Here is a 26,369-nt window from a genome sequence, read left to right on the forward strand (position 1 = left end):
CATAATCCTTGTGTAGGGATTGATCCAAGCAAATTACTTAGATCACACAAATAGTTTTTACACCCACCATCTTTACTCTACAAAATGCAAACATGCATGGGGTTTCTTTGAACTTGAGGTTCACTCATCCCCCAACATGTTAGTTCTTGTATGATACTTAGTGTGGGTAAGGATTTTCATTACTACATCTACCTCTTATTAAGGATAATCGTGTGCTTGAATTATCTTACTTGTGCAAAAGACCCATGAAAAACATTTGTAGAACATACATAGTTCTGTGGTTACTATCAAAATCCCTTTTTCTAAAGAGATCATTTTTCTGTCTCTCTCAAAGTTTCTTTTTCCTTTGAGAGACTATTTTCTCACAACACGACACATCTAAAAGAGCTTTATTCTTGTTATTTCAAGACAGTTGTTAGCAAGTCTATTTGCAAAACATTTAGTCCAATTGGATTTATTTCAACTTTTTGAAAAAAATTCTTGTTGTTTCAAAGAAATTGGTTAGAAATTCTATTCACAACAACTTTAGTCTAGTTGGTTTTACTTCACCTATTCTAAAAATGAATGTTGTTATGCCATCCTTTGATAGAAGTTACCACATATACATTCAGAGTCATTCCTTTATCAAATCAAATGTATCATCACCATCTCAAAAATATTGTTCGCAAGTCTATTCACAACAATCCTTATCCTAGTTTTCTCTATTATTGTTCCTTATAGTTAAACCAAAGCCATTTGTGTCCTTTGATAAATTCCATTTTCTTAGACCTATTTTGTCATCCAAGAGATCTATGTTGTCCAACCTAAAGTCAAATGTATACTTACTATAGTCACTACCTTCAACCACAATTGTGATCAACCTATTCATAATAACTTATGTCATACCAACCCAAAACTAAGTTCAAAAAGGTCAGGCTTCCACATACAACTATTTATAGAGAAATAGAAATAGAGCACAAAAAGTACACACCTAATCCAAGACTTTCCATTTTATATCAAATTGAAAAAGAAGGTGTTGAAGTTTCTCTACAAACTAAGTGAGATAGCAAAATTTGAAACTTAACCCTGTGATATGGAGTCAATCAAAGTCTTATCAACTATACTAGTTATACCCATTTTGATTAGGATCTTCTTCTTCCACACACACATCACACTTATCATATCATATATTAGACATTTATCATTAATTTTGGTTTCCATATAGGTCTTTGTCCTACTTCAACATTTTTTAAATCCATTATCTTTTAGGCTATGCTTTAGGAATCAAGCCTCATCCAAATCAAACATCATAGATCATAATCCTACAACCTCTTCATCATACTTAAGCATTTGATGTCACTTTGTTGAGAATTGTCTACCCTACATCCTACATCCATCACACTATCTAGGTTATCCCTCAAACTAAGCATTATTTAGGGGAAACTATCTTCATCTCGTGTGTCCCTCATCACCTTGAGTAAAAGGTTGGGCTCCATACTTGATCATCATTTGTCTTCCAAAAGGTCACAAATCTACCTTAGACTTGACATCATCATCATATCTTGAGCATACATATAGGGAAAAGCATCCTCTCTCTTACTTTGACATCACATCAGTCATCTTTAAGCATCCTAGGTATCATATCATTAGAAATGAGTCCTTCCTACACATTTATCATACATCTTTGTGCATCACAGAAGATCATTACATAATAGTTGTCATATCCCTAGAGAATTTTTCAAAAATCCTCCACCCATCTCTCATTGCATTAATTGTCCTACCATCTTGCAATTCATCTTTAGGAACATCACCATTTCATTCCAACTACCTCACGTCTTGCCAAGAATAAATGAAAGAAGAAGAACATGGATCCTAGTTTTAGTGATAGTTCAGCTAATGCACAACCATACCCACTAGTATCTACAATCACACATGATCCACCACCAAAAAATCTAGAGGAATCTAGCTCTTTTCTAGACATAGAGACCTTTATGAATCAACCTAGACACACAAGTATCATCAACACCATCGTAGATTGGAATAGAGAAACCATAATGTTGGTGCCTTCGAATTTGGGAGACAGCCACCTTTCGATATAACTGATCCTATAAATCCTTTGTTTGGATGACTACCACCACCTATCAGTCCATCTGATCCCAATGACCTCCTTTTTATACCAAATAGGGGACATCAATCAACACAACTAGAACTCACAGATCCAAATATACCGTCAACCTAGCTCGGTGCTTCCATTCCGCAAAGTATTGAACCTACCATGCAAAATCATTATTTCATACCACACCCCAACATACCATTACTACACCATCTACATCTACAAACACCTCCATCATCACTACTTCAATTTTGCAATCTACTTCTACCCCATCCAATAGTATTACATCCTCCTTACCTCAATTTCCCACTTCCAGTTCATATGTATCTACTAGTGCTATAGTCTATCTCTCTCAATAGAATAGACAAAAAAAATCTCATTATAACATGGGGATTCCCTCCTTAGCTTTGAGTAATCCAAATTTTATCCTGCCCACAATTAGTAGCAACCCATTTTCTACAAGTCATAACATTGCCACCTCATTTCCACTAGGTCCTTGGAATTTTACACAACCACAAGGACTACCCACAAAACTTTTTACTACCAATCCATTTATGCCCAATTTTAAACCACCACCACCCTTGTCTATTAACCCCACACTAATCATCATGAATTATTTTTCCATGCCACCTCTAGGAGGTAACTAAACCATACCATGCTAGTCGGTACTAGCGTTAGGTACATTTCCTTCCAGTAACTATTTGGCTCCATACATCTCCCAGTTGCCACCTCAACCAAGTACTCAATCCCAAATTACAACACCACTATATCTACCACTTCCACCTTTCCAAAAAATCCCATTACAGTCATCACATGCCCAAATTCCTATACCACATCCTCCAGCTGGACAATAGTCTAACACCTACCCTCTATTGCAACAACCACCCTACCAAAGATACATTCAATAAACACACCAGTATGTCCAACCACCATTCCAAAAACCAACAACTCTCATCCTAGTAGCATCACAATCCACCTTTCATCCACTACAATATACAAACCAAAACCACCTATTGTCACCTGCACAATCTGAAACATACCCTGCACTAAGGGCACCAGGATTGGGGGCACCAACAATAACTCCTATCAACCTTGAGTGGGAAGAGATGAAGAGTTCCTTGAAAACACTCAAAGATGGAACCGATTCCAAAACCTTCAAGTTTGAAAATGACTACCCATATCCATCTGACAAGACTATAAAATGGACGCCCTTCCCTAAACACTTTGAAATCCCAAAATTTGATTAATTTAGGGGGAAAGGTGACCCAGTCACTCATGTCAAAGAGTTTTATATGCATTTCCAAGAAGTATCTTACAATGACATATTTCTCATGTGGCTTTTCCCAAAAATTTTAGGAGGCCCCGCTCTTGAATGACTCTATCGCATACCCCAGGGCACAATTAGTACCTTTTCTGACCTTTTAGAAGCCTTTGTGGAAAAATATGCTCATTTAGTTGAGACTGAGCTATCTGTAGTGGATCTGGTTCATACAAAACAAAATGGAGGAGAAAGCCTTGCAGATTACATACAAAGATGGAAATCTCTCACAACTCAGATTTCTTATACTATCCCAGAGTCTCACCTTGTTAAAATGTTCATCAACAATGCTCATCCTAGTCTTACACATCACATGGTCATGAATTGTCTCCAAACATACAAAGACATCAAGTAAAAGGGTATGGGCCTTGAACAAGGTCTTATTAAAGATGGTGTCATTAACATCTCCAAGAAAAATACCCAAGATTGAGGTCAATACAGTGACAAACCACAGTACTAGAATAAGAATAAAAACATACTTACCAATGGAGCCATAGATACTTGACATGTTCATGTAGTTGGAGCAACATCTGATATTCCCAAAACATTTTATCAACAACAATCCTATCAAAAACCACAACCAATCTATCAACAACCACCTGTACAAAAAAATCAACACAATAATCAAGTACCCAATCCTCAAAATCAGACCAACACTATCACACTCTCAATTGGACCAAGACCATGTGTTCAGCTGAAACCTCGAGTATACACCCCTTTTGGTGAACCCCTTGATGTTATTTTCAAGAAATTGGTCAAGGATAACCTTATTCAACACCCATAGACACAACCATTAGAAAAAAATTAGTCTAGGGCATCCTAATATAAAGAAAATGAGTTCTGGAAATTCCATCGTGTTAAGGGGCATTATACCACCCTCAAATGCATGTAGCTCAAGGACTATGTCCAAGACCTTATTGACCAAAAGGAGATCACAGTAGGAGTACAAGCCTCACCAAATGCAAGATTATTAATATATAAATTTTTTTTTCCTCCACACAATAAAAACACAAGAAAAGCCCTTGCAAAAATCCAGTCACCCATAAACCAAACATGCTCAAAATAAACAAGGTGATACCCACGACAAGTCTGAGAACTATATGTCCACCTACTTGGACTATGTAAATCTTATTGGCTGTATATCTCTGAAAGAGCCTTCAATAAATGTCATCAACATCAAAGGACCACACAATCAATGTGCAATTACCACAAGGAAAACTCAGCTCAACATAGCTTGACCATCTGTACCTACCCCATCAAGACCACCTCCATCAGGACCACCCCCATCAAGACCACAGTATAACATCTTGGAACACCTTGGAAATATGCCAATCTAAATCTCTATTTTAGATCTCTTGCGCAAAGGCCCAATTTATCAAGAGATCCTTGATAGTGCTCTTCATGAGTCACATGTCCTTACTTATATCAACAACATGGAATTTTGTAACGTAGTAAGCCATCTATCCACCTCATGTGTATTATCTTTCAAAACTTTTGACATCCTTGCTGTTGAGCCAGATCATACCCTTCCACTTCACATAGCTATCATGGTTTCTAACTTTTCTTTCAAAATGGTCATGATAGATAATGGATCGACCTTTAAATCTTTGTACTTTAAAATTCATCAAACAAGTAGGGTACACTAAGGAAAATATTATAAATAAGGTCATTACTATCAAAGCCTATGACAACTTGGAGTAGACCATCAAAGGGACTATGTTGCTACCCATTAGAGTTGGCCTAACTACTGAAGAAATAGTCTTTCATGTAGTTGATCTTAACTTACCATTTAACATTCTCCTTGGCTAACCATGGATTTATGCTATGAAGGCAGATCCCTCCACATATCACCAGTGTGTCAAATTTCTGCATAATGTTACCAAGAAAACCATCCACACTAATCATAAACCCTTTTCTTATTGCGATATAGTAGACACCTCATATAATAACCATTGTCCCAGAATTGAGATTGGTAATACCATGGCTAGCTCCTCTAGTACTTTCCATGAGCTAGATACCATGCTAGCCTCCACTCTTTTCATAGTTAAGATTAACTACCAAGGTTGTGGAGAATACAATCTTTCAGATGCCTTTTTTGTTGGTTCTCTACCACTTGATCAACATACTTAGGGGCACTTGACTTGTTAGGAGCCAAATCCAGACATGAATCCTTAGACCAAACATCTTGGACCCACAACATTTATTACAAATGGCATCCTTAATGGAGAGGAAACCACCCTGGATATCAATACATGGTTATATAGAAAACCACCTCCAAAAGGTAAAGAACTCCTCAACTATTTCAGACAAAAATACCCACATGCACATCACCATGCTATTGAATAGTAGGACTATCAAGGAGGTGGTCTGGGTCATGAAGAGTTTGGTATTAGGTAACTTGTTGAAGCATACAAGAAAGAGAAAAAGAAAGGTCTTGGCTATGGATTCCCTACAATTGAGGTCACCATGAAAGATGGTCATGCCTTTTTAAATATCCAGAACAATCTTGTTGAGGTTGAAGACATCCCTAAGGAAGTTGAAAAGAAATCCTATGAAGATATTTCCCTTGAAAAACTTATCTTGGGAACCTTTTTTCTCTATCAACTATCCATTAAAATTATATACCTCCCCCTCATTCATCTGAAACTTGTCGATTGGAACCAACCAAGCGTTGTTAATGTTGACAAGTTTTCTACAGAGCATGCACTCCTCAGATTCATGGGAGTTGAAACACCACACAAGAAGCCACCACCATAGTTATTTTATGTCTATAAGTTGGATCCAAAAGGTTATTTTGTGGAGGAGAACATCTCTAGTCATAATTTAAGTGAGAAAGAAAAACATAATAAAAATTGAAAAAGCAAAGCACAAGTATCTTCTAGTGAAAACACTTCTATTGCGCTATCCGATCAGTCAAAAAATGAAATAAAAATAAAGGACATATCCAATGGTGAAAACCTTTTTGAGGAATTTGAGGAGGGAGATTTCATCCTTCCCATGCAAGATCAGAGGCCTGTAGTGTCATCAATTCTAACAAAGGAAATTAGACTAGTCAACATCAGTCTAATAGAGACACAATGGATCATGTCACCATTTTCTCTTAGGGTCTGTTTGGCAGCGGGAATACAAGTGGAATAAGCATATGTAAATTCTTAAAATTTTGAATTCTTCATTTGGATGCACCAAATTGGAATTGGAATAGGAATAAAATAGAAATATGTATTCCAATTGTGGCCCAAAAATGAGCATTTGCAATTCCACCTAAATAGGTGGTTTGGAATACGTATTCCTATTCCAATTTTATTTATTTTAGAAAACATAAATTTTTGGGTCCGTAAATTCCCCATCAAATTTTGGTTTAACCAAACAAGAATAGGAATATGTACCCCCATTTTTTATATGACAATAAGTATTCCTATTCCCATATTTATATTCCCGCATGTTAGTTTTGGTAGCTTGGACAGTTGTTTGTCCATATGTAATTAATTAGCAAATAATTGTTCTACTAAAAAATTGGTTAGAGTTGAGACAAATATTTGTTAATTAATTGATCACTTTTAGAAGCAACTACAAACCAACTTTGTTAGGGTTGTTAAGTTTTTTTAATCTTGACTATCGATTGAGAAATAATCTTGGCTATTGGTTTTCCAATAAGAGTAGTATAAAAGGGGGTTAGGGGAGCATTTGGAGAACAAGTTTGTAGAAGCATTTGCAGTGTTAGCAAACTGTCTTGCAATGTTAGCAAGGGCGTAGTGATAGCATTGGGGATAACAATGGAGGAATATCAGTGGGAGAAATTAAGAGGTTTTTTGAGTTTTACTAGTGAGAGGCAAGGAATTTTGTATCTCTTGATTTGTTGAAGTTAATATAATTCCTCATTTGTAGAATTGATTTTCCTTTAGAGGTTTTTCCAGGGACAATTTGTCCGAAAATATTGTGTTCTTTGTGTTGTGAATGTCTTTCAATATTTTATAGGTGAAGTTGCAGTTGTGTTATTTTTCAATATTAGTTGTGAATTTATTTTCAACAATTTAATAATCATTTAAGATAGGATATTAATAATCAATGACTGCAATAGGAATTTTCACACTACAACCAAATAGACCCTTATAGTTTTCACCATTGCTTTATCCTACTAAGCATCTTTTGACAAGAAAAAATATTACACAGGCCTCTTCCTTACCCATCTTTTGAGCATGCTCAAAATAATTTTGCAGTATCTTCTTTGTAGTCTCTGAACTATCCTGACTTTCAGCAATCATTTAATCAAGTTGAGCTTTGGTGAGATGAACTTAAAGCCAAAAGCCTTTGTTCTAAATAGGAGAAGCAATCTCACATGGTGCATATTTTATTACAGTGATATGAGAATAGACCTGCGAGACAAAAGAAAAATTTCTATGCTAGATTTTGCATCCAATGTTATGTCACAATGAACCCTATGCATTGTGGCATAGTGGAAATTCTTGAGCTTTGGTAATTCTACAAGAAAATAGAGGTGCTTAGCCTTGAGACTCACACATCCATCCAAAGGCTTTTCCTTAACTCCCATACGATGAACAGAGTCTGAATACAAGACTGTGAGAAATATATTAAATTAAATTTAACAACTCACAACCCTAAACCTAAAATTTTACTCAGCACTTAAAAGTTGCTCGACACATGAAGGTGCCAAGTGCCAGTTTTACTCGGCACTTGAAGGTGCCAAGTGACAGATTGCTCGGCACTTGATGGTGTCGAGTGAGCTCAGCACACAATAGAAAATGCATGGCAACAAATGCTCGGCACCAATGGATGTCAAGTGAGCTCGACTCCAACTAAGAAAGAGGATCTCGAGTGTTCTGTTCAACTAAAAAATTATAACTTAAGAAATTCCAACGTGAATGTTTCACCATTAAAACTAGAGAGCCAAGGCTTTAAGCTTTCAACCAAACTTGTCGAATGCAATGAATAGAAGAGGAAGATAGATTCAAGTATGCCTGCTTGCTTTCTATTCAATCTTTCATTAAACTATTACAAAATCTAAGAGCATTTGGCTTCAACCAGAAAACCCTAAAAATAACCCTAAACTGGTAAAACTTCAAACAACTTTAATACTTCAAAAAACCTTTAAACCTACAATTCTAATGGCTGCATACAATGGTGCTTGGAGCAATCACTGCTTCAACAGGACAAGTTCAGCAATAACAAACTTATAGAGAGAACAGGAGAAATACGTGCAACTACAGGCACAAACTTCTTTTCTTCTTCCTTCTTCTACTCTGCTCTACAACTACTGATCTGCTTAATATGCTTGAACTTACTGAATGAATGAATAAACATTCCTTTTTGTCACATTCCATTTTCCCCCTCTTTTTTTGATTTGAAAATCTCACCTACCCATATTAATGTTTCTATCTGTTCTGGACGTCAGGGGGTAGGTGAGCATTTGGCTCCAGGGAGAAACGTATGCTACATTTAAATATTCCAACAAAGATGAGGTGGCCTGGATAATTCTTCTCAATTTGATCTATACTCACATGCATCTTCATGTTTGTTACTTATAAGTCTAGCTTTGTTATCTTCACCTGGCCATGTCCTCTGGAAGATATTGCATTGACTATTTTTGAAAAAACTCTCAAAATAGAGCGTCAGAATCTCAAAAAATAGTATGAATAATGGGAGAAATTAGATCCATGATTTATACAAGGAAGTGTAAAATTCAAGGACAATATTTTAATCAAAATGGTTTGAGATTAATAATTATTAATATCTACCAATTTGGACTTTTCTCTTAACATTGTTCTATATCTCGAAGAGTATAATTTGTTGCCCAAAATTCTTCAATTCTGTTGACTTTGTATCAAAGATTCGTAGAATAGAAAAAGTGTTTACAATGCCCAAAGTACTCCGAACCAAAATTGAACTCACCAAAGTTGCCCTTCCATTTGGCTTTGTGAGATCAAAAAAAGAATTGTCTTTATTTTTACATAGTCTATCTTTTTGACCATGTTCTTGACATAAATTGGTCAAAAAGCTTGAAAATGATAGGATTCCACCCAAATTGGATTTACCAGACTTTTACATTAGGGAGAGGAATCAGTGGTTGAGAAGTTTATTTTTGTAATTTAACTTATTTAAAATTTTTTATAGTGTTTTATTTGGTGACTTTTATTTGAATTGGGTAGTCTCTGGAAGGGCAAGGTTGTTTACTAGTGGTGGCAGCAGTTACACCACTAGTGGAGATGGCTCTTCAAATTAATTTCTTTATTGATTTTCTCAATTTCATCTATTAGGAACGAAGTCAAGGATAAAGAGGAGGGAGAATCTAATATATATGGGGGGAGGTTCATTCTTGATGCCACCTCAAAGTTTCAAGTTAGGTGTTTCTTGGAGAGGGTAGGGCTATCTACTAGTGGTTGCAATAGTTAATCAGTGAATGGTGGAGGTGTTGGTTAGCAAGACTCCTCAAAGTGGCTCCCTCGATTGACTATGTTGATTTTACCTACAAAGAATGAAGACAAAGATAAAGAGGAGCAAGATGCTAATGTTGATGAGGGGTGGATCATTCCTGATGTCACCTTAGACCCCACATGAGCACTTGGATCTCACTACCTATGTTTTCTCTCACCCATACAACACTGATATCATAATCATTGATGCTCAATTTGGTGAAAAGATGTTGTACAAACACTATGACACCACAATGTAAGAACCCCAACCAAAGGTCTGGACTATCTCATGATTTGAAAGCACAATTCCCATAGTGCAAAATCTGAAGCATGTTAGCCCTCAAGAAGCTATGTGCAAAAACAATGCCAAAACAAATTACAATACATTTGGTTAAGTAGGAGGGTGCCAAGATTTAGCAATTAACCAAATGCATACCAACATATTAAATAAGATAATGTTGTATTAAACCAAAAGTACACAAACTCCTATCTGCATGTCATTTTGTTTGTGTTACATGTGCATTAGACATTCTATTTTATGTCTACATGTGTGAGTTTAATGTTGGTGTCTTGGAATGATAACTAGTGAGGTGTAGAGCATAGAAAAAGCTAAGAAAATGATTTCATTGTATTTTCTACAAACAAGTTCCATAAAATGTTGCTTTAATAGGGTATTCTGATTTATTTCACTTTGTTTGACATAATCCCGCCATATAAGAAACTTGACCATTAATTTCGGCAAGGGAAAGTGTCTTTTTCTTCTTTGTCGTACTCAAATTTGACATAATTATTTATTTATCAATATGAAATGGGAGAAAGCTATTAACATAGATGACTTGAACTCAAGTTTTTGTAAGGATGAAAGAAAAGTTAAAAGAGTAATTTTGGATTACAAAAGAGAGGTCACCTTAAAAATAAAACCTTATTATAATGATGTGATAAAAGTAAATTAATCCTCGACTAGTATGTATATATGAAAGAAAATGTGATCAACATATACACTCCCACATCATCAACTAAGTACTTAGGCATATAAGTAAATTCTATTGGGAATTCAAGAGGATAAATACATTTTTGTATTTACTTATAATAACTAACCTCCATTAGAATTTACTTATAGAAGAAATTCAGATGATGTTCCCATAAATGATTACTATTTTCATAAATAATTAATAGTTTCCCTCCAAACATAACTCCTAAATGAATTATATGTATTCAAAATTTTAAATCTAATTATTCTATGCGCAAGCTTCTCCACTCTCTCTCTCTATATATGACTCGCCCATTGCACACCATTGCTAGGTAAATTATCGTCCAAAAACCACCTATGAATTTTTATTTTGTGCTTTGCGTATGAATTAAGCACCGAAATAAGGACGACAACATGATACCGTAAATTAAGGAAGACAGCTAAAGGACTATTTTCCAAGGCAACCGAGTGTTTATCACCATTTTATTATTTTTGGGTGAATTTAAATAAAGAACGTCTGCCTCAACCCACCAATTGATTACATTAAACAAAATTCAGCTCAAATGTACTTATCTCCCTGATATGTTTTAACTGGGTTGCAGAGTAGACGTTGGTCAGAGATAAAAGAGCAAGATGAGGTGCAAATCTTATTTTCTTATTCTAATTCTTTTGTTGTTCCTAATGAAATAGTTTTCATCATTGATATCTTACAATTGACCTGTTTGTAATAAAAATTCAACATACACCGATGTCATAACCCAAATCAAATTATGACCAATCTATTTAGAAATACAACTCTTCCTCTAGTCAAACACCCAACAAAATCTATTGACTTTTCCAGTGTACTCGAAATGTATCACTAAAGAAATGTTCAGATTGTGCACAACAACTGCATATTTCTCTTAAGGTTAATTGCACCAATGACATAGGTGGCCTAATATTGATGGATGACTATTTTCTGCTCTATGACAACTATAATTCTTTTTCAGAACTAGATCCCATCACAAATTATCCATATATAGGACCTGACATCTCATAGAACAGGGATGATTTCAAGGCTACAACCTCTAGTCTTCTTTATAATTTGTTCAGTTTAGCTCAGGGTCTACTAATGATTGATTCTTAGATAAAAATGCGTTAAATAATTAAATGATTGTAATAAATCTTTGACTAACGCAAAGAATTTTCTGAAGGATTATTGTTCGTTGAGATATGTCGCAAAGTTGAATGGTCATATTTGATATAAACAAGCTTTTCGACACTACTTTGTCATCATTGATTCCAATAATTTCAGCATCTCCCTCCTGATAATTTCAACCAACGATTCCTTCAACTTTCACACCTCCTTTCACGGATGCTTTTACACCGATTCAAATAATTTTTAAACCTCCAACAAAAGGCCACACCAATTCATAGAGTAAGGGAAGCCATTCCTTCTAAAATTTGCTTGATTATACTCTTCAATATATTTACATTGATAAGAATTCACTCTACCTCATTGTGGCGTCGATTATTTGTCTAATTGCAATAAGAAAGAGAGAGTTATCAATCAAAACTTATGCTTATAGCTTTGGTGTGCTGCTACTAGAGACTTTGAGTGGAAAGTGGGTCACAGATCACAATCTTCCTTGAATAATAGATAATATATTTGAATGGGCAACAACCCTGATTTATTAAAAACTATTTTTACTTAAATAACTATAGTTATATATAATAGACACCACAAATTGCACATCCAACAGTTGTATGTGTTATCAACAATTGCATCCTACTATAGAAGCTCAATGCACTCAACAAAATTGAATCATTCAGGTTGTCTCGTTGTTCCTGTTGCTTCCCTGCCTGGCTCGTGCAAACCTTAGTCTCTCTATAATTTCTTTAGTAGGAGCTTCTATCTTTTTTTGTCTCTGTGGCTACTGCTTCCTTTGCTGAAAACTTGAAAGAGGTCCCTTTTCCCTTGTATGCTAAGTCAGTGACTTCTGGGTATGGTGGCTTCTGTAGAATTAGTGGAATGACCGTGCACATCCAAGGAAACATTCCAGCAGATACTATAAATTGTATGGAACTGTCATTAGTTGGCAAGTTATACTCCTTTGGGCCCTCCATCAACCAACTTCGTAATCGCGCTAGAATCTAGTGAACTCTTAAATGTAGTGTCAAAATTAATGTGATGTTTCATGAGATGTTTCTTTTTAGCTTTATGAATAAGGAAGAACTCCTTTCTATTTTAGCTAATGGTCCTCGGATGTACGAGAGAAACTAGAGGAGAATTTTAGCCCTCTACAAGTGGAAGCATAGTCTCAACGCTACTTCTAATTTGGGAGCATAGTGTCTACTTGGTTTCGCCTCTCTAGTCTTCTAATAGAGTTTTGGAATAACGAAGTGTTCATAGGCATTTCTAAATTATTTTAATTTAAGAACATCTTGGCTCTTTTGGCAAGCTTGAATAAACAAAAAATATTTCTTGTTATTTGTTTTTTCTTCTATTCGAGGAATGACTCTTGTTGTTTGTGTTCTTTTTTTCCGCATAGTTGACTTCTTAATGTGCACCTATCATGGATCCTTATCCTATGTTCATGAAATTTAGTTTCATTCCTTGTGGGTGTTATCCTTCTCTTTGCTTGACATCCGTTATTTTCTTGGCATTCTGAGTAATGTGCGGGCTTTGATTTTTGTGAGGTTTTTATGACATCAAGGATTTCCATGGCCTTTGGGATCTCTTCTTGGATCATGTGTGGAACTAACTTTTTCCCCACAAATGTTGTTTCCTTAAATTATTTGGTCTTTGATTTTACCTTTGGAGTAGGAGTTATAATTTCTAATAAATTCTCTAACAAGATGACTTGTGGTGTTCCTAGCTATATAGTTGAGATCTAGGATTAGACTAGAAAAAATGAAGCTAGATAGAAGGAAGCTAGTAAGAATTTAGCTCTCTAACCCCAAGATTCTAAACTTTCTTATTGTAATTTGAATGTATATGGATGCAACCAGGTAGGCCTTATGCCTAACATGCTGTAAGGAGATTGTCTCATCATATATACATTTGGAAACATTATATCTTGTGGTTTCTTCCATGATTGTGTTGGATTTTGTTTCTTTACTCTAGCAAGGTTCATGGTGAATGTTCTTTGGTTCATTTCTCCATCCCACCTTGCATTAGGCGGTATTAGAGCAAAGGTTTCCTTTCTTGCGGAGTTTTAGGATTGTGGATAACCCTATTTTGGTTGGTTGTAGAGTGGTATACTAAGTTTCTTACCTATAAGTTGCAGAGGGTTATGATTCTTCCAAAAACTACTGTGAAAATGGTTTGAGGTAGAGGAAATATATATAACGGTATTATGGACATATTGAGACATATTGTAGCTAGAGTTGAAGTTGTTTAGACACAATAAGATGAAGAGAGACTCTTGAGATCCTTGAGTAGAGTGGACTCAAAACTGTCTTTTAAAATTTCAAGTTACTGTGGAAATCTAGATATTGATGCCTTGTAGAAAGATATGACTATAAATTATTACACTAAGAAGAATGTATTGATGATGAGGTTGAAAAGGTTACTAGGCGCCTAAATAGTTTGAGGACTTTTGTACAAGGTGAGATTAATTATATGAAAATATAAAGTATAAAAGAATCATACTTCTATGCCTTAAGAGCTCAAGAGATATTGACATATAAATAAGAACATAGACAAAGAGAAGGAGGAAGAGGTGGAAAATCCAATAATTTACATCATGATAAAGGTAAATCAGATTAGAAAGAGGATAATGTTAACAGAGAAAAAGGTAACTACACTAAGGTAATTCTTCTTCTTACCATACAAATAACAATATCTAAAAAAGAGAAGATACATCATGGTTTAAGGGCACTTGTTTTAAGTATGGTAAAAAAGGACATTGATCCTTTGAATGTACCTTTTTCTAGAAAGAAAATAGGAAGTAGTAGTATAAATACTTTAAATCAAGAGGAAACTATAGATGCATCTAATGAACCTAAAATGGGAGAGAACCTAATGATTAAAAGAACCTTGTAAAATGAGAAATTGAATGAAGAACCTATTTTGAGGAAAAGCCTTTTCAAGAATCAATGTAAGATTGAAGGAAAATATCACAAAGTGGTCATTGATAGTTAGAATTGTTATAATTTAGCATCTAAGGAGTTGGTACCTAAGTTGAAGTTGCAAAGACTGAAACACCCTAACCCTTATCACACTACTTGGATAAAAAATTAGCACAAGTTACTGATAAGTGACCAATGTCTTTTGAAATTCAAGATTGAAAATTACTTTGATGGAGTCTTATGTGATATTAAATTCCTATGGATTATTGTATTATTATTTTGGGAAGACCTTGGTAGCATGATAGAAAAGCTTTACATGATGCTACTTTGAATTAGTATACTATTTGGACTAATGGGAAGAAACAAGTATTGTTTCCTTTGATTGAAAACCTAAAGAGAATCATTACACTACAATTAGAGTTTGAATGGTAGAAGGAGATCAATTTGTTAATGGTATGAAGAATTTTTTTTTTTGCTTTCCTTGATCACTAGAAAGGTTGAGAAGAAAGATTAATTTGAACATGCACCTAAGGTTAGATCCTTGTTAAGAAAATTTCAAGACATTATTTTAGATAATATATCTAACGGTTTACCTCCAATGAGAAGTATTAGTCATTGTGTGGGTTTGATACTTGGAGCTAGTTTACCTAATAAAGTACCATATAGACTAACACTTTTAAAGAATTAATAATTGAATAGACAAGTGCAATAATTTCTTAAGATAGGTTTGATTAGTGAAAGTTTGAGTTCTTGTGTAGTACTTGTTGTATTGGCATCTAAAAAGAGTGGAAAATAGAGAATATGCACTGATTCCAAATCTATAAATAGAATAATAGTTAATTATAGATTCCCCTTGCTTAGAATGGATGAAATAAGATTTTTTTTGAGTGGAGAAAAGTATGTTACCAAAATTGATTTTAATTTTGGATAGCATCAAATTAGAACTAGAGAAGGGGATGAATGGAAGACTACTTTTAAGACTAATGAGGGTTAATATGAGTGGTTGGTTATGCATTTTGGTTTAATTAATGCACCTAGTACTTTTATGAGATAAAAGAATGAAGTTTTGAATAAATTATTGGGTAAATTTATGGTTCTATATCTTGATGGCATACTAATCTATAGTAAAATTGTAAAAGAACACATAATATATATCAAACAAGTGTTGCAAAGGTTGAAAGAGGAGAAGTTATGGATAAATATGAAGAAATGTTATTTTATGAAGGAATAAAATGTATACCTTGGTTTTGTGATTTATGTTGATGGATTGAAGATGGATCGTGAGAAGGTAGAAGGTATTCTTGAGTTCCCTACACTTGAAAGTGTTGGAGAAGTTAGACCATTTCATGGATTGGCAAGTTTCTATAGGAAGTTTATCAAAATTTTCTGTTCAGTATGTAATGCCATGATAGAAACAATGAGAAGTGACAAAATGTAAATAAGGTTGAAACATGTAGAAAACTAAAGTTTTGAAACAATGAAAGAAAAGGTAGCAAAATTACCTATGCTTTCTTTACTAGATTTTACTAAAGTTTTTCAAGTTGAATGTGATGCTAGTGGAAGTGAAATTGGAGCTATTTTGAGTCAAGAAGATAAGTCTGTAGCTTTCTATAGTGATAAAATAAATGGTGCTAAGAGGAATTATTGTACACTAATCATAACTCTTTACAGTATTCGGGAAGTAATTAGAATAAGTTGAATTAGAGACATATGAAATGGGTTGAGACATGCAAAAAATTTATTTGTGTTCAAATCTAGAAGTTGAAAGTCTAACATAGTAGCAAATTTTTTGAGTCGAAGAAGAATCTTGTTGACATAAATGAGAGCTGAAATTCTTGGGTTTGATGATTTGAAGAACTTGTATGAAACTGATCTTGATTTGCAGAATTGGAAGGCTCATAAGAATCACATGAAAATTGAGAAAGATAAGTGGGTTGATTATATCATTCAAGAAGATATGTTATTTAAGGGAATTTAGTTCCATATACCAAGACGATCTATGAGAGATTATATCATTAAGGAGGAAAATAGTGGAGGACTTACAGGACATTTTGGGATTGATAAGATTGTGAATTTTATTTTAGAGAGATACTTTTCACCACAAATGTATAAGGATGTTTAGGAGATGGTGAAGTGTTGTAAAATTTGTCAAAATACTAAAGGAACAAGTCAAAATGTGGGTTTGTATATACCTTTACTTATTCCTAGTAAGCTTTGGGAATATATCATTATGAACTTTGTTCTTGGATTACCTAGAACTAAGAGAGGTGATGATTTTATCTTTGTAGTGGTTGATAGATTTTCTACAATGGAAAATTGCATACCTTGTAAGAAGAAATCAGATTCTGTACACATAGAAGATCTATTTTCAGAGACATTGTGAAATTACATGGACTTCCTAAAACTATTATTTCTAATAGAGACAATAAATTTATTGGTTAATTTTGGAGGACACTTTCAATGATGTTTAATGTTGAGCTTGATTTTAGTCCTGCTTTTCATTCATAGTGAGATGGACAAACCAAAATTTTAAGCAAAAAGTTGGGTAACTTATTAAGATGTTTTATTGGAGAAAAACCTTCTAATTGGGACTTGATTTTAGTGCAAGAAGATTTTGTATATAATAGTTTAGTGAACATAAGTACTGAGATGATTATGTTTGAGACTATAAATGGAATGCATAGATATGATAAAGAGACAATTGATAAATCCATTTATCCTAAGAATAAGACACAAGGAATTGGTAGAATTTTGGATATGAGTGTCAACAAAAACAATAGAGAAAAGTTCTACAAAGAATATCTTATTTAAAGGAGAATATACCTTTTGGAGATAGTTCATGGATATCTCAAGATGAGTTGGAACTTTATGATACTTTCCAGAATATCAAGGCTTCCTGATGTGGACACCATTCATTATTTATCCAAAGTGTTTGATGTGGGAGTATGTTGGATACTTTTTCCATATTGCATCAACCAAAAATATTTCATATTATCTTTTTTGTCTATTATTTGAAGAATGGCCCTTGTTGTTCATTTTTTTTCTTTCTACACAATTGGCTTCTTAATGTGGACCTATCGCGAATTCTTAACCTATGTTCATATAATTTAGTTCCATTTCTTGTGGGATTTATCCTTCTCTTTTCTCAAAGCATATTCTTTTATTGGCATTCCAATTATGCTATAAGTTTTGGCTTCTGTGAGGTATTTGTGATGTCAAGGATTTTTTCAGCCTTGGGATATCTTCTTGGATCATGTGTGGGCCTATCTTTATCCCGGTAGATATTGTTTTGCTAAATTATTTGGTCTATAATTTCTCCTTTGGGTTAGGCCCTATAATTTGTAATAAATTTTCTAACAAACTGACTTGTGGTCTTGTCGGCTATATATTTGAGATCTAGGATTAGAATAGGTAGAATGAAGTTAGATACATGGAAGATAGTAAGAAGTTGGATCTATAATCCCAAGCTTCTAACATTTTTTATTGTAATTTGAATGTATATGGTTGCAACTAGGTAGGCCTTATGCATGACATGTTATAAGGAGATTTTCTCGCTATATTTGCATTTAGAATAATCATATCTTGTAGTTTCTTTCATAATTGTGTTTGGTTCCATATGTTTACTTTGGCAAGGTTCTCCGTGAAGGTTATTTGGTTTTTTTCCCCATCCTACCATGTGTTACCTTTGGTACCCTAATAACCATGGATAAGGTCACCTAGTTAAAATCTCAAATTTTCTTTGTGAGAAGTTGAGTTATTATAAAAGATAACATTATCCTCCTAACCTACATTACATTGGGTTCTAGGTTTAGATCATGTCACTAACTTTTGGAATATGAAAATGCTTCCTTGTTCCATTTCATTTGCAGACAATAAAGTCACTCGAATAACACACATACTTCAATGCTAAAAGGTTTCTTGGCTCCTAATACTAATACACTAGTAAATTTTGGCAAATATGTGACTATGTGACTAAAAAATTTAGTCACACCACTAAAATTTTTAGTCACGTGACTAAAACTAATCACATTTAGCTATTTCTTTGCAATTTACAGTTATAGGTGACTAAATAAGTGACTAATTTGATAACCAAGAAAAATCACAAGATCAACCAAATATAAATGATTAAGTATACTACCAAATAAATGACTAAATACACCACTAAATAAATGACTAAATAAGTGTCTACATAATTAGTCACCTAAACACAAGTGATTAAATAAAATACCAAATAAATGACCAAATACTTTGACTCAATAATTAGTCACTAATAATTAGTCATTTGTACTTTCTCTAAAGTCTATTTGTTAATGGATTAGGTTAATTTATTTTTTCCATAACTCATTCATGACCCTTGGATCTTCTCTTTCTCATACTAATTATGGTTTCACTTTGCATCTTCCCAGATATATGTCACTTTGGTCAATGGCTTAGGAGATTTTATTCACTATTTTGGGCTCTTCAACTAATATTAAAAAATGATTTAGCTTTTCTCTAAGAGGTATATCAATAAATGGGTCAATTAATAATTTTTTGCTTAATTTAGTTCTCTTCTATTTATATTACTCATTTGGAGATTGTATTTTTTATTCCAATATTCATAATTAAAAGAATATTAATTTACAACTCAACAAGATGATTATATTTCTTAGCCACAATTCCACTTATAGGCATTTTTAAAAAAATAATTTCAATACAACTTTGCTTCAAAATATCAAAAATAAATAAGGATTACAAGTGGCATAGTGCAAAGCATGATGCCACCTTCATTAGGATCATGGTTTTGCTTTGTGTGTCTCAAGACCTCATAACTTTGAAATATTATTAGACTTTTTTTTTTTAAGGGGTTTATTAATGCCAATAAAAAAATCATAGTGTTTAATCTTTTAAAAGTTATCATGAAAATATGCCAATTGTTTCAATTCTTCCTTAAGTTCAATAATAGAGCAATGACAAAAGTGGAAGTATATTTATTAGTATCTCATTTTTTGAGACATTAAAGCCTATAAATCCTTTAATATATACTATTCTCGACAATATTAAGAGAAAGAACATCAATTTATAATGAGCCTACTTGGATTGAATGCTAGACCTATCATCAAATCTCAAAGATACATGGCTTCTTGAGTTTCTAAAAAATAAGACTATAAAAAAAAGCAATAAAAAAACCATCCATTACCCTTGCCAAAAAAAAAAAAATTTTAATCACCTTCATTTACATTGAAAAGGATTCCATATTCTTATCATCTTCAAAATATTTATTTACATTAAAAATTACACTTCAATTAATCAAATGATAATGTAAATGATAATATAAAATAATCAAGATAATACAAATCAATGTGGTCTCTCTTACACAATATATGTAATTTTATAGTGTTATATATATATATATATATATATATATATATAAAGTTTTCTAATAACATTATTAGTCTATATAAAATAAAAATTAATTAGATATAAAATTAAATACTTTTGGTAATAAAAAATATGATAATTATGATTTAAAAAATAATAATTAATAAATTATACTTTTTAACTACATAAAATAAGAATAAAATAAGAATATTGTAGAAATAAAATATATAGTAAATTAAATACATATTTTTAATTAATGAAATAGTAAATAATGATCTTAGACATACTTTGAGGAGTTTGAAGCTTGTAAAATATAGGAAATAGAAAAACAAAAAATGTTAAATAATTTTTCTACTTCATGATCATCGCATGCCAAAGCATTCCCACTATGAAGTCCAATTCTATATATATATATATATATATATATATATATATATATATATATATATATATATATATATATATATATATATATATATATATATAAAGTTTTCTAATAACATTATTAGTCTATATAAAATAAAAATTAATTAGATATAAAATTACATACTTTTGGTAATAAAAAATATGATAATTATGATTTAAAAAATAATAATTAATAAATTATACTTTTTAACTACATAAAATAAGCATAAAATTTGAATATTGTAGAAATAAAATATATAGTAAATTAAATACATATTTTTAATTAATGAAATAGTAAATAATGATCTTAGACATACTTTGAGGAGTTTGAAGCTTGTAAAATATAGGAAATAGAAAAACAAAAAATGTTAAATAATTTTTCTACTCCATGATCATCGCATGCCAAAGCATTCCCACTATGAAGTCCAATTCTAAAATTATTGAACTTCCATACTAGGTCTTTACAGTTATATACAAATCATCCTTTGGATCGACACCAAAATATTCCATTCCAACAAAAGGGTAAGGAAGGGTTCACAAATTTTACCCATGGATGCCCAAAATGCTAAAAATGACTTTGAGCTCCACACTCTTCCATCAATTTAACAGTGTGTTTGGATAAGTGATATGGCTTTTCCTGCACAAATTTGGCTACAATGATGTTCCTTCCAACCTCTTGCTAATAAATCTAAGGACATTGGAACTTAGTGGTGTAAATCACTAGAGTTTCCAATATTTGCTTCATAATTATAATGTATGTGTATTCTTTTTGTAGCGAATCATTTTAGAGAAAGTCAATGGTCCCCCTTTTGCAATTGTAAATTTATTAATGAATGACTATCACATTATCCTCAATAATTGCATGAATAATGATCAAATGCATAGTGAAGTGTGAAACCACAATCAAAATTTATATTCCAATTCTTCCTCCAACCATCTTTGAAAATCTAGAGTAAAATTCACAGTCTTTAGATCAATGAAAGTGGTTTCGCTAGGGTTTAGAAAATTTGGTTAAATTAGTTGTACAAAAGATATATGGGTTTTAATAACTCCCAATTAAGTTTGAGGGATTGAGAAACTTGATGCATATAGATCTATTTGGTTGCAACAATTTGGTAGTGTTTCCAAGTTCCTTTACTTAATTATTGCATCTCCAATATATAGCATTGCAAGGTTGCAAACATCTCATTCTTCAAGATTTTGGAGAAATATCCAATCTTGATTACCTCAATTTTGAAGGTTGCATCTCCTTAATAAAATTTCCAAGGGAAACAAGACTACAAAACTCTTTGAAGTATTTAAATATACTCCATGCTCAATTGGAGAAATTGCCTAAACATTTAGAACAACTTGAAACTCTAAAAGTGATAGGCTATAAGGAACTCAAAACTAAAAAAATTTCATCTTCCAATATAATTTAGGTAGTTTAACAAACTTGAGTATGATTGGATGCACTTATTTTATTATAATTTATTATTGAAAAATATTTTGAATAGTTTCTACATTTGAAATACTTGACAATTTTTTTCTACATTCTAAGCCACTTGCAGAAATTGTTTCACTTCTAGATCTCAATATGCCACACACATGATAACCTAAATTTTATCTGGGACCAAAATTTTGGTAAGCCACAAAAAATATTCATAATCTAGTCTAGACTCTAAAACACATTTTCATACATGAAATGTTTACTTGTATTGCATAATTTCCAATACCAAATTTGTGAAAAATAAAATTATATGACTATTTGTGGTACTCAATTGATAGAATGAGAATCTTTCTTTTTTTTCAAGCATTTTTCTTTGATTTTTTCAATTCTAAAAATAGATCAAAGAATGTAATTGAAATCATTTAGAAAAATGAACACAACTTAAACAAAAACATCTAATATTTTTAATCTATAGATGTTTCCTACCAATACATCATTTTTCCTTTGTCAATTACCTATATTCATTGATGTGGAGAAGTTGAAGAAATGGTAAGAACCCATTTCCTCACACTTTGATTAAGAATTACTATTTTTCTGTATCTCTATTGTTCAACATTTGACATTGGTAATAAAAACTATAAATTTGTTTTCTTTCTCTTGCATAGGATAGAGTTGCACATAGTTTTGAAGATGTTACAGTTAAGAATAGGACTTCATTTGAATTAGAAGGTACTTCTTTTGCTATGGAGCTCAAGGTTGTACCTTTTCTATGCCTTGTAGAAAATGGGAATTGTAATTTCCAAAATTGTTCAAACTAGAAGTTTGAAACATAGATTATTTTTGAATGCAAGATATCCAATCTTTTTGGTGTTCTAAAAATCATTTCTTTCATTTGAGGGGGAATTACTATGAAGAATATTATCAATGTGAATAATAATTATCAATTCAATTTTTGACACTATGATTCTTGACACTACGATTTTTGGTAGTTGTGTATTGATGTAATAATGATGGAACACTTGAGATATTGTAAATGTAAACTTGTTGATTTAATGTAAGAAAAAAAGATGTTTTTACATCATGAAGAGTAGCCATGCATGAAGATAAAAATTAAATAAGGAGCAGAATGAAGAAAAATCTATTCTATTTTTGATACTATGATTTTTGACACTATGATTTTTTGACACTACAATTCTTGACACTACAACTTTTAACACTATGATTTTTGACACTATGATTTTTGGGCATAAATTTGAAACTACTAATCTTGGCATCAAATTGTCAGTGTCATTAGCTTTGGATGGGTGGGTGAACCCTAGTTGCGCCCTTGTTCCAGCTGTGGAGATCCTCCATCGTTTGTGGCCACCACATACCAAAGAGTCTCCAAGGTGCGTTAAATGCATTTGGAGGTCAATCTTCTGAAGGTTGTAACTTGGAGCTCATGGGGGCTATTAATGAAATGTCTAATGTTACAGGAGGTTCATGCCAAGACCTATAATAACCTATCTCATTTCTTAGAGATCACATTCTATTTTGATTTGGCACAACAATCTCACTTGATGCCAAAACTTGTAGTTTACCTTAGTTCATTGATGGATCACTATGTAACTTTGAAATCGCTGATCTCAAAATCAAATCGTCAGTGCCATTATCTCTAGATGGGTGGGTGAACCCTAGTTGCACCCTTTTTCTAGCCATGGAGATCATCCATTGTTCATGGCCACCCTGTACCAAAGAGTCTCTAGGGTGCTCTAAGTGCATTTGGAGGTTGATCTTTTGAGGGTTGTAACTTGGAGCTCATGGGGACTATTGGTGAAATTTAAAATGCTACAAGATGATAATTCTAAGGCCTATAATAACCTATCTCATTTTTGAGAGATCACATTTAGTTTGGATTTGGCACAATGATCTCCCTCGATGCCAAAACTTGCTTAGTTCATTGGTGCATCACTGTGTAACATTGAAAACACTAATGTTGGCATCAGATTATCAATGCCATTATCTCTAGATGGGTAGGAGAACCCTAGTGAGAACCTTTTTCTAGCCACAAAGAGCCTCCATTGTTCATGGCCACCCCATACTAAAGAGTCTCCAAGGTGTACTAAGTGTGTTTGGGTGGGTGAACCATAGAGGCATCTTGAGGGATTGCATAGATAATTTTAAATTAAACATATATGATATCATTTCACATTAAAAATTGCATCAAAATTTAATAACAAAGGTTATTAAAATGTTCTTCACAAATTATTTCATTTGAATAAAATATAACAAACATGATCAAAATGAATGATATTCCATAAACATGAACAATGCACATGATCCATGATAAATTGAAGAATACTATACCAAATTAATGTGTATATCATTGTCCACATAAATGAAAAAAATATATATAAAAATACATGTATCCATAGACAAATTACACAAATATATATATCAAAGTTCAAGTATCCATAGACAAATTATGTAAATATCTATCAAAATACATAGATCCATGTACAAAATGTGGCTGATCATGCCATTAGAATGTGTATAATATCAATGTTTCTATATACAATGTGACATATGCCATCTTAAAATGTCTCATGATGCATCCTATGAAAACTATACTATCCTATGCTATTGCTAGATGATCAAAATGCAGCCTCTTCGTTGCACTAGATGGATCAGATACCTCCTACATAAACAAAAAAGGAAAACTCAAAGTTAGACTACTAGATTTATATGATTCTAAATATCTAACATTGGATTACTCAAATGCATAATGATCCTTTTTTTAATGAAAATTTATATTATTAAACTTTCATCATAAATACCTCTCTTGTCGACCTCCTATGCCAGTTAGGAGTCCTCTCATATGTCTTCGACAATGCTTGAACCTCATTGATTGTGGCCTGTATATGTTCAAGTATGTTTGTCAAATGGATCTACAACTTAAACTATAACATTATAATTCATAACATACTAAATTTATAACATATAATCAAGAATTCAAACTGCAACTTACCTCTATTGACTCCTCCTATGGAAATAATGCTTGCATGAGCAAATATACAAAACTCTAACATCCAGCCTCCTATGCACTAGGTGTTTCCAATGAGATACAAAAGACTAGTTGTTAAAATCATGGAAATAAATTTTTAATTTTTTTATGGAAATAAGGAAAATAAAAAATAAATGATACTTATAGATACAATGGGGCTCTCACTGTGAATTGAAATGTTGGAGGGTCTTGAATGTTGAATCTGCCTAGGTTCATCACCATAGCCATGCCCTGTACAATAAAGAATGTAATTAAATTTCATTACCAAAATTTTTTTACACAAATGCATGGATATTTAATCACTTTAAAAGCACCTAATTACCTTTTCTTTGTCAATGGGTTGTTCCTCACCCCCTACACCCTGCCCACCATTGACAAGTGATACCTACAAGAGAAAATAAAGATTAGATACCATATATGCTCCAATATAAAATACAAAAAATAAAGAGAACACAACATAATGTACTAAAGATGTCTCAAGGCCAAATGAAATAGCCAAGAGCATGACATCATCAACCTATTTGAGCTCCTCCTCAGTCATCAACTAAACATGAATGAAGATCACATACATGTATAAGTTAGTATGAGTTAAAATTACTCTATTATAAATATTAACTTTAAATTACATATGTCGTAACAAAAATATGTATACACATACCGACATAGTAGGATGCCATGCCTCTATTGTTGGATACAATTGATTAATTGTGTGTTGTTTTTGATGTTACAAAAATTTCATATTAGTTTTAGTCAATGTATGCCAAGCTCACTCAGGTAGTGAAGATAGTTTTCTGTGTCTAGCAAGTGTTCCTATGCTTGCCAAGTTTAGAAGGAAGAGTCTACTAAGTTCACTCGGGCATCGAAGGAAGGTATGGCGAAGGTGAGTGTTAACCAAGCTCACTCGGTTAATAAATAGAAGTTGGATAGATCCAGTGTCTACCGAGTTCACTCGAGTGCCAAAGGATTTTTGTGTGTATTCTATGTTAACTGACCTTCTATTGGTTGACACAAGAAATTGTTTCTAAGTTAGTGTCTATTGAGTAGGGTTGGCTAATGAAGGATTTTCTTATCTTGTCACATTAAGCTCAATTGTTTTATCTATTGGTTCTAGCCAACTGAGATGATGAATATTGTTTATTTGAATTTATATTTGAGCCAACTTGACAATGTGGATGATATAAGTAAGAGGTCAAGTTGTGGGTTCAAATGAGTGAAGTTGTGTGTGAGAGTGTGATGTTGCTTGAGCGAATTGAAGATCTGATTATGAATA

The 26,369-nt window shown here is 32.8% G+C and overlaps 1 pseudogene; it reads right to left on the reverse strand.

The window, feature by feature from the left end:
* Window positions 1–7,537: 7,537 nt before the first annotated feature.
* On the reverse strand, window positions 7,538–25,763 carry LOC149546936 (uncharacterized protein At1g66480-like; annotated as a pseudogene).
* Between the last annotated feature and the right edge of the window lie 606 nt (window positions 25,764–26,369).

Source organism: Cupressus sempervirens, chromosome 7 (genome assembly GCF_028749045.1).
Source record: "Cupressus sempervirens isolate cs-2001-9-10 chromosome 7, ASM2874904v1, whole genome shotgun sequence".
Classification (NCBI taxonomy): Eukaryota; Viridiplantae; Streptophyta; class Pinopsida; order Cupressales; family Cupressaceae; genus Cupressus; species Cupressus sempervirens.